The sequence below is a fragment of the Squalius cephalus genome, assembly GCF_949319135.1.
Source record: "Squalius cephalus genome assembly, chromosome: 4".
NCBI classification, from domain to species: Eukaryota; Metazoa; Chordata; class Actinopteri; order Cypriniformes; family Leuciscidae; genus Squalius; species Squalius cephalus.
Window position 1 is genome coordinate 46,939,027 of NC_137125.1, and position 8,347 is coordinate 46,947,373.

The 8,347-nt window shown below is 38.7% G+C and overlaps 1 pseudogene across 1 annotated transcript; it reads left to right on the forward strand.

Moving 5' to 3' along the window:
* Positions 1-341: 341 nt before the first annotated feature.
* On the forward strand, positions 342-6,546 carry LOC307157720 (scavenger receptor cysteine-rich type 1 protein M130-like; annotated as a pseudogene). The gene is made up of 15 exons: positions 342-632; positions 782-1,084; positions 1,222-1,536; positions 1,804-2,064; positions 2,158-2,472; positions 2,794-3,156; positions 3,192-3,509; positions 3,711-4,013; positions 4,109-4,180; positions 4,374-4,688; positions 4,792-4,992; positions 5,092-5,187; positions 5,832-5,894; positions 6,316-6,378; positions 6,497-6,546. The product of its transcript is annotated as a scavenger receptor cysteine-rich type 1 protein M130-like (transcript).
* Positions 6,547-8,347: the final 1,801 nt, after the last annotated feature.

Below are 8,347 nucleotides of genomic sequence, written 5' to 3' on the forward strand. Positions count from 1 at the left end.
CTGGGAGAAGATGCTTTTGGCAAAGGAGACGCTCAGATGTGGACACAAGAGATTCAGTGCAGAGGAGATGAGTCTCAGATTCACCTCTGTCCAACATCACCATTAGATGAAAACAACTGTTCTCATGGCAACGACGTTGAATTTGTGTGTGCAGGTTGAAATCAAATTTTCACTTCTGATTCAAATCCCCAGATTAAAACTTGATGTTATATCTATGTGCATTCCCTCCTCATTGTGTGATTTCTTTTATCTCACTCTTTATTTCTTTCTGTTTCTCATTGTCTCTTCATCTCTCATGCTCTCTGTTCAATATATAGAAGGTTTGAATGTGAGGTTGGTTGATGGTCACAGTCGCTGTGCTGGTAGAGTGGAGGTTCTTCATAGAGGTCAGTGGGGAACAGTGTGTGGTGATGGCTGGGATTTGGCTGATGCTGCAGTGGTGTGTAGAGAGCTGGACTGTGGAGAACCTGTAGATGCTCTGGGTGATGCTCATTTTGGACCAGGATCAGGACCAATCTGGATGAATCTTGTCATGTGTACTGGATCAGAGTCTACACTGAAGAACTGTGGGTCAGCAGGATGGGGTAAAAGCAACTGTGATCATACTGAAGATGCTGGAGTCATCTGTTCAGGTACTGTAAACTGCTCCAAACCTCATTTTATTCTATAACATACTGTATATATTTAAATTATATACGTACACACCAGTATTCTTTTTAAATAAATAATTTGTCATTGATTATTTTTTTCTGAAAATGTTTCTGTTCTATTGCTTTTTCAGAAGTCCGGCTGGTTGGAGGTTCTCGCTGCTCTGGGAGGTTGGAGATACTTGATGATCAGTCGTGGGTTTCAGTGTGTGACGCTGCCTTTGACCAGCAGGATGCAGAGGTTGTGTGTAGAGAGCTGGACTGTGGGGCTCCTGTACAGGTGCTGGGAGAAAATGCTTTTGGCAAAGGAGACGCTCAGATGTGGACACAAGAGATTCAGTGCAGAGGAAATGAGTCTCAGATTCATCTCTGTTCAAAATCACTATCATATGAAAACAACTGTTCACATGACAGCAATGTTGAACTGGTGTGTGCTGGTAAGAGCTGAACTAAAAGACTGAAATGATACACATATACTGTATATGAATCCATCACAAAGCAACACACTGGTCTATTATATTGTTTTAAGTTTGATAAATGCTTTTTTCTCTCCATTTCTATTACCCTCTCATAGATGTAATGAATGTGAGGTTGGTTGATGGCAACAGTCGCTGTGCTGGTAGAGTGGAGGTTCTTCATAGAGGTCAGTGGGGAACAGTGTGTGATGATGGTTGGGATATGTCTGATGCTGCAGTGGTGTGTAGAGAGCTGGACTGTGGAGAACCTGTAGATGCTCTGGGTGATGCTCATTTTGGACCAGGATCGGGACCAATCTGGATGAGTGTTTTAGTTTGTTTTGGAATTGAGTCATCACTGAAAAACTGTGAATCAGCAGGATGGGGTAAACATACCTGTGATCATAATGGTGATGCTGGAGTCATCTGTTCAGGTGAATGACATAGTGTACTTTTACATTGTGATAAACATCATAAATTACACACAACTCTCTTGAGAGAACAACTAATCTGATATGATGTAATTTTCATACGATTATTGTTATTTAGGGACTGCAACTGCTAAATAAAATGTACTCTCTTAAGCTTGCCACTGTGAGTAACTGTGTTTTCTCTGTTTTGTACCATTTTGAATGTAATAAAAACAGATCATAAACATTCCAGACTTACCAATGGACCTCATTTGTGCTCTGGGAGATTAGAGATGGCTCATGGAAACACCTGGAATTCAGTGTGTGACGCTGCCTTTGACCAGCAGGATGCAGAGGTTGTGTGTAGAGAGCTGGACTGTGGGGCTCCTGTACAGGTGCTGGGAGAAGATGCTTTTGGCAAAGGAGACGCTCAGATGTGGACACAAGAGATTCAGTGCAGAGGAAATGAGTCTTATATATCTTTCTGTCCAACATCATTTTCTCTCAAACACAACTGTACTCATGAGAATGATATTGGACTGTTATGTTCTGGTAATGGAACTGTAGTTTTCAACTTATTGAGATAATCAAAACATTTATATTTCATGTTTCATACTGTTTAAGTAAACTCTGTACTTTAAACAGGTTACACTGACCTCAGACTGGTCAATGGTCCTGACTTCTGTTCTGGTCGAGTTGAGCGTCAGTACTTCAGTAAATGGGGCACAGTGTGTGATGCATCCTGGGATATGAGAGCTGCCAGTGTCCTCTGTAGACAGCTGAATTGTGGGATTGCTGTGTCTGTTGTGGGATCCGACTGGTTTGGAGAGGGAAGTGGTGAAATCTGGGCTGATGTGTTTGATTGTGACGGGAATGAAACAAAACTCTCAGAATGTTCCGTCTCTTCATGGAGTCGAGCTGAATGTTCTCATGGACTAGATGTTGGAATAATTTGCTCTAGTGAGGGGGTTTTATTGAAAAAAGAAGTTTTAAATTACCTACAGTTGCAATCGAAATTATTCAACCCCCATTGCAAATCAGGTTTATTGGCAAAAATTTACAGACTTTCAGCTGTTTGCAATGAACAAAAGTAATTGAAATAGCAATTGAATAGCAAATTTAACTGAAAATGCAACTTTTCGTTCATTTGTTTATTGCAAACTGCTGAAAGTCTGTACATTTTGCCAATAAACCAGATTTGCAATGGGGGTTGAATAATTTTGATTGCAACTATATATAACTCTTGCAATATCTTGATAAAATCCCACATCTTTCACTCAGATTCCTCACTGGCTGTTCATGATGGTCTGGTGCGGTTGTCTGGAGAGAGACAGTGTGAGGGGGAGCTGGAAGTTTCCATCCATCAGGTCTGGAGGAGAGTTCTGCTGGACTCCTGGAGTCTCACTGAATCCTCTGTGGTCTGCAGACAGCTGGGCTGTGGCTCTGTGCTGAACTTCTCCGGCTCCTCTTCATCCAGTCCTGAACACAGTCATGAGTGTGTGACGGGCTTCCAGTGCTCTGGGAGTGAAGCTCATCTGGGGAACTGCAGCTCTCCACAAACTCTCAACTGCAGCTCCACACAACAGCTGTCAATCACCTGCCTTGGTGAGAACAACAACATCTGGGCAGATTCTTCAGTTGTTAGTGATCAATAATGTGTTTTTCTCTCTTAATATCAGGTCGCGGGTCCATCAGGCTGGTGGGTTCTGGGGGAGACTGTGCAGGGAGGCTGGAGGTTTTTCACAGCGGCTCATGGGGGACAGTGTGTGATGACTCCTGGGATATTAAAGATGCCCATGTGGTGTGCAGACAGCTGCAGTGTGGAGTGGCCCTCAGTAACCAGCAGGTACCAGCCTGGTTTGGTCCTGGTTCTGGACCCATATGGCTGGATGAGGTGGAGTGTGAGGGGAATGAGACGTCCCTGTGGAACTGCTCTTCTCCAGGCTGGGGGAAACATGACTGTCAACACAAGGAGGATGTAGGAGTTGTGTGCTCAGGTACACTAGTGGAAATGTTTGCCATATATTATATATATATATATATATATATATATATATATATATATATATATATATATATATATATATATCCCAATAGACGTTATTAGTGCCTGCAGCATTGGCCTTGTATTAACCAGTTATTTTGGTTCAGTTTTAGATTTAGCACAACCAGAATTGCTCTTGTCTTTTTCCATCTAGAGTTTAAAGAGATCAGGTTAACTGAGGGCTGTGAAGGGAATGTGGAGGTTTTCTACAATGGATCCTGGGGTAATGTGTGCTGGAACCAGATGGACAGAGACACAGCGAGTCTGATCTGTCAAGAGCTGAACTGTGGAAGATCTGGTGCTTTTTCCAATTCTATATCAAGACTGGAATCAGCTCGTAACTGGCTGGATGAAGTCAAATGTCGACCACATGATTCAAATCTGTGGCAGTGTCCATCTTCACCCTGGGGACAGAACTACTGTAATAATGATGAAGTGGCCAAAATCACCTGCTCAGGTAAGCATCTCTAAAAATACAACAGTAATCCATTAACATTCTTGAGTGTATGAACAAAATTATTTATTAACTTGTGAATTAACTTATGATTACAGAACAGGAGAGTCATGAGTCCCCTAGAAGCTATTTGTCATGCTCCACATCTCCACATCAGAGACAGTGTTCAGGTAAGTTAATTTGATGCAGAAGAACATAAAAATCATAACAGCCATATGTTATGTATGTATGTATGTATGTTATTTTGAGCTTGGGACACCAAGATGATTTAATCTCACACCACAGACGGTGTTGCTGTTCTGACAGTACTGTACTTTGTTGGTGTACAATAACATGTCTATGTCTTTGCTGTGTGTGTTTTAGATCATGTTCCTCTCAGACTGAGTGGAGGTTTGGGCCGGTGCTCTGGGAGGCTGGAGGTGTATCATAACGCTGTGTGGGGTTCAGTCTGTGCTGATCTGTGGGACATCAGCGATGCTCAGGTGGTCTGCAGGCAGCTGGGTTGTGGAGCAGCACTGAGGGCTGATGGGAATTCAGTCTTTGGTGCTGGTGAAGGTGTTGTGTGGCTGAACAGAGTCGAGTGCAGAGGGAATGAGATTCACCTGTGGGACTGTCCTCTCTCCCTGAAGAACCACACTGACTGCTCCCACAAAGAGCACGCTGGACTCACCTGTGCAGGTCAGAGCAAAACACTGAGCAATATTAGTCATTTTCACATCATTTTAGTGCTACTAACTGTGTATTTGCATGATTTTGAATGTGTTTGTGTCTGTTTCGCCAGATTTGTCAGTGTCCACTACTCCTGCCACAACAACATCAGCTTCTCCTCCAGTTTCTCAGACAGTGCGCTCAACATCAGTCACTCCTCCACAAACTCCTCCAGTGTCTCTCTCTGTGCTTGTGGTTGTACTGGGAGTTTTGCTCTTACTGCTCTTAGTGCCACTGCTTATACTGATTCAGCAGAACAGAGTGATGAGGAGAGGTAGGAGAGATCCAGAGACTGTCATATTGTGTGTTATTCAGTGTGTGATCAGTCATGTGTTGTGAACTGACAGCAGGTTTGTCTGTCTAACACTCACAGCTCTCTCTAAGAGGAGACACAGGACGACGACTGAGGCCGTTTATGAGGAGCTTCATCACAGACCCACTAATAGACAGAGTTTCTTCACTCAGAGGGGTGAGTAAATGTCATAGAGTCTGATTTGTGGAGATAATCACTTCATTCATAGGGGAGAGTATAAATCACATAGATCCATTTTTGGGACTTTTGTGTGTTATCTGAAATGATACAGGATTACGGTTGTGATTCAAAGGAATTGGGGATTTTGGTTGATTTACAACAGCGTGTCTGATGAATCTACTTCTCCATAATAGGAAGTGTCCTTTCAGAAGAACAACATTCTGGGTATGAAGATGCTGATGAGCTTCTTTCAGGTTAGAGGACACAAATATAAATCAATATAACTCAAATCTTATCTGCTACATACAGAAATTTTGGGAGGTAGGGGATCATATATTTGTAGGGTATGTTTCTGTGTGTATTTGTCTCTAAAATCCTTTAACTGATATTACATTATAGGCTCACTTTTGTCTTGTAAACTGGTCACATCATTCATTGATTGTTAAAAAGTCCTAAAGATATTTCGATTTTTGAAGACAAGGCAAATGAAATCGCACTGGGTTACTATGATGATGTCATTACTGATGGACTGAAACCTGATGAACTGAATTTCATTTATACAGTATATATGAAATTAAGAAAATATACATATACAAGTTTGTTTTTAGTGTGATGGCATCTGATTCATGTTAAATTTGTAGAAGACACACCTGGGAGCTATGATGATGTCATCACTAGTGAACATGGTATTGAAGAATGTGAAGGTATTCATTGTTTTATGTGTATGTATAATAATAACACAGTCCCTTTAAGTTGATGCTCAGTACCGATAAAATGCAACATTTGATCTGTGTGTGTGTGTGTGTGTGTGTGTGTGTGTGTGTGTGTGTGTGTGTGTGTGTGTGTGTGTGTGTGTGTGTGTGTGTGTGTGTGTGTAGTGGACACGCCAGGAAATTATGATGATGTCATCATTAATGGACAGGACTCTCAAGGTGTAACGGGTGAGTTACAGAACAATATATTGAACATGCGTTTATAGTTTACCATTAATGAATCATCATGACTTTATCTGGAGTAAATCTAATAATCTCACACAGTAATGAGGGAAAGAGATCAATGACATCATCAGTGACACAAGCTGTATTACAAATTACAATGTGAGGTTTTATTTCACATGTGAATCAGAGGGAGATCAGGAGGAGTATGATGATGTGAAGAACAGCAATGAAGAAGAGAGAAACCTGTTGGGTAAGTGTTTGTCTCTTTTTTAATCTTTGACTAATCATTTGCTGATTTTAATAGGCTCAGTTTTAGATGTTAAATACAACATTAAACATGATATATTTGCTTTTGTCTTTAATAACAGACTATGATGATGTGGGGGAGTTGTCAAAAAATGACAGCATGACTGTGTGACTCAATGGACACACACACTGCCTCGGTTCATGACATCTTACAGCTTCTAGAGTTGGGTTGAATCGCTACTTTAGGTTTTAAGTTAGATTGTATTGATGAGCTTGTATTTTGTAAAAAGGATTGCTTTGAAATTTAGAGGTATAACATTGATTCTTTTTTTGCTTTTCTTTAACAAACACATGATAACAATCTTAAAAACAAACATGATAAATGCATAAAGTAATGCTACTGTAATTTTTTTCTCTGAACATTGTTGATTTTGTGCCTTATTCCTTACTTGAAGTTGGAGCCATTTCCCTGTTCTGTTTTACAGTGCGTGAGCTTAGAATTATAAGGTTCTATCTCCGTTTAGGGTAGTTCTGAGATATTGAGCATCAAAGTTTTTACATCCCAGCTGGCAAAACTGTTATGTAGTATAATCTACTATTATAGCTCAACAAGACCATCACCCTACAGGTACTTTGAGGATAGAATATCAAAATCCTGGCACATTTGGAAATGGGATTTTTTAAGATGGCCCAAATGGAGATAGAACCTTATAATTCTGAGAGCTCTGATTCTGTTTGGAATTATAAGGTTCTATCTCCACTTTTACAAATAAAACCCCACATTTCAAAGAATAAATGTATATAACCATTGATTTTAATCAATTTACATATTTATAATACAAGCACACAGCTTGTAGTATATAATATAATATATAATAGTATAGTATACATCAAAGCCAAGCAAGTTTGTAAGAAAAAAAAAAAAATTTTCAAAGAACATGGACATGGAAAAATTACAGCTAAACAAAAAATGTTTTCTTCACATACTACACCCCACTCCTCTGTACTGTAAAAACATTTAGGAAGCATCTTACATACATTAAAAACGGTTCATTTAGTAGATTAAAACATACAAAATATTGTGTAACATCATGAAAATTATGTTTTCATCCCTTTCCACCCCACCCCCTCTGTGCTCTGAAACATTTTAAAAAATGAAAGATGGATTATTTAGAAAGAAAGATAGATTAGTTAGAAAGATAAAAAGAGGGATTAGTTAGAAAGAAAGAAAGAAAGAAAGATGGATTAGTTAGAAAGAAAGAAAGAAAGAAAGAAAGAAAGAAAGAAAGAAAGAAAGAAAGAAAGAAAGATGGATTAGTAAGAAATAAAGATAGATTAGTTAGAAAGAAAGAAAGAAAGAAAGAAAGATGGATTAGGTAGAAAGAAAGAAAGAAAGATAAGTTAGAAAGAAAGAAAGAAATAAAGAAAGAAAGAAAGAAAGATGGATTAGTTAGAAAGAAAGAAAGAAAGATGGATTAGTTAGAAAGAAAGAAAGAAAGAAAGAAAGATAGATTAGAAAGAAAGAAAGATGGATTAGTTAGAAAGAAAGAAAGATGGATTAGTTAGAAAGAAAGAAAGAAAGATAGATAGATTAGAAAGAAAGAAAGATGGATTAGTTAGAAAGAAAGAAAGAAAGAAAGAAAGATTGATTAGTTAGAAAGAAAGATATATTAGAAAGAAAGAAAGAAAGATAGATTAGTTAGAAAGATGATTAGTAAGAAAGAGAAAGAAAGATGGATTAGTTAGAAAGAAAGATAGATTAGTTAGAAAGAAAGAAAGAAAGAAAGATAGATTAGAAAGAAAGAAAGATGGATTAGTTAGAAAGAAAGAAAGAAAGAAAGAAAGATGGATTAGTTAGAAAGAAAGAAAGAAAGATGGATTAGTTAGAAAGAAAGAAAGATGGATTAGTTAGAAAGAAAAATAGATTAGTTAGAAAGAAAGAAAGAAAGAAAGATAGATAGATTAGAAAGAAA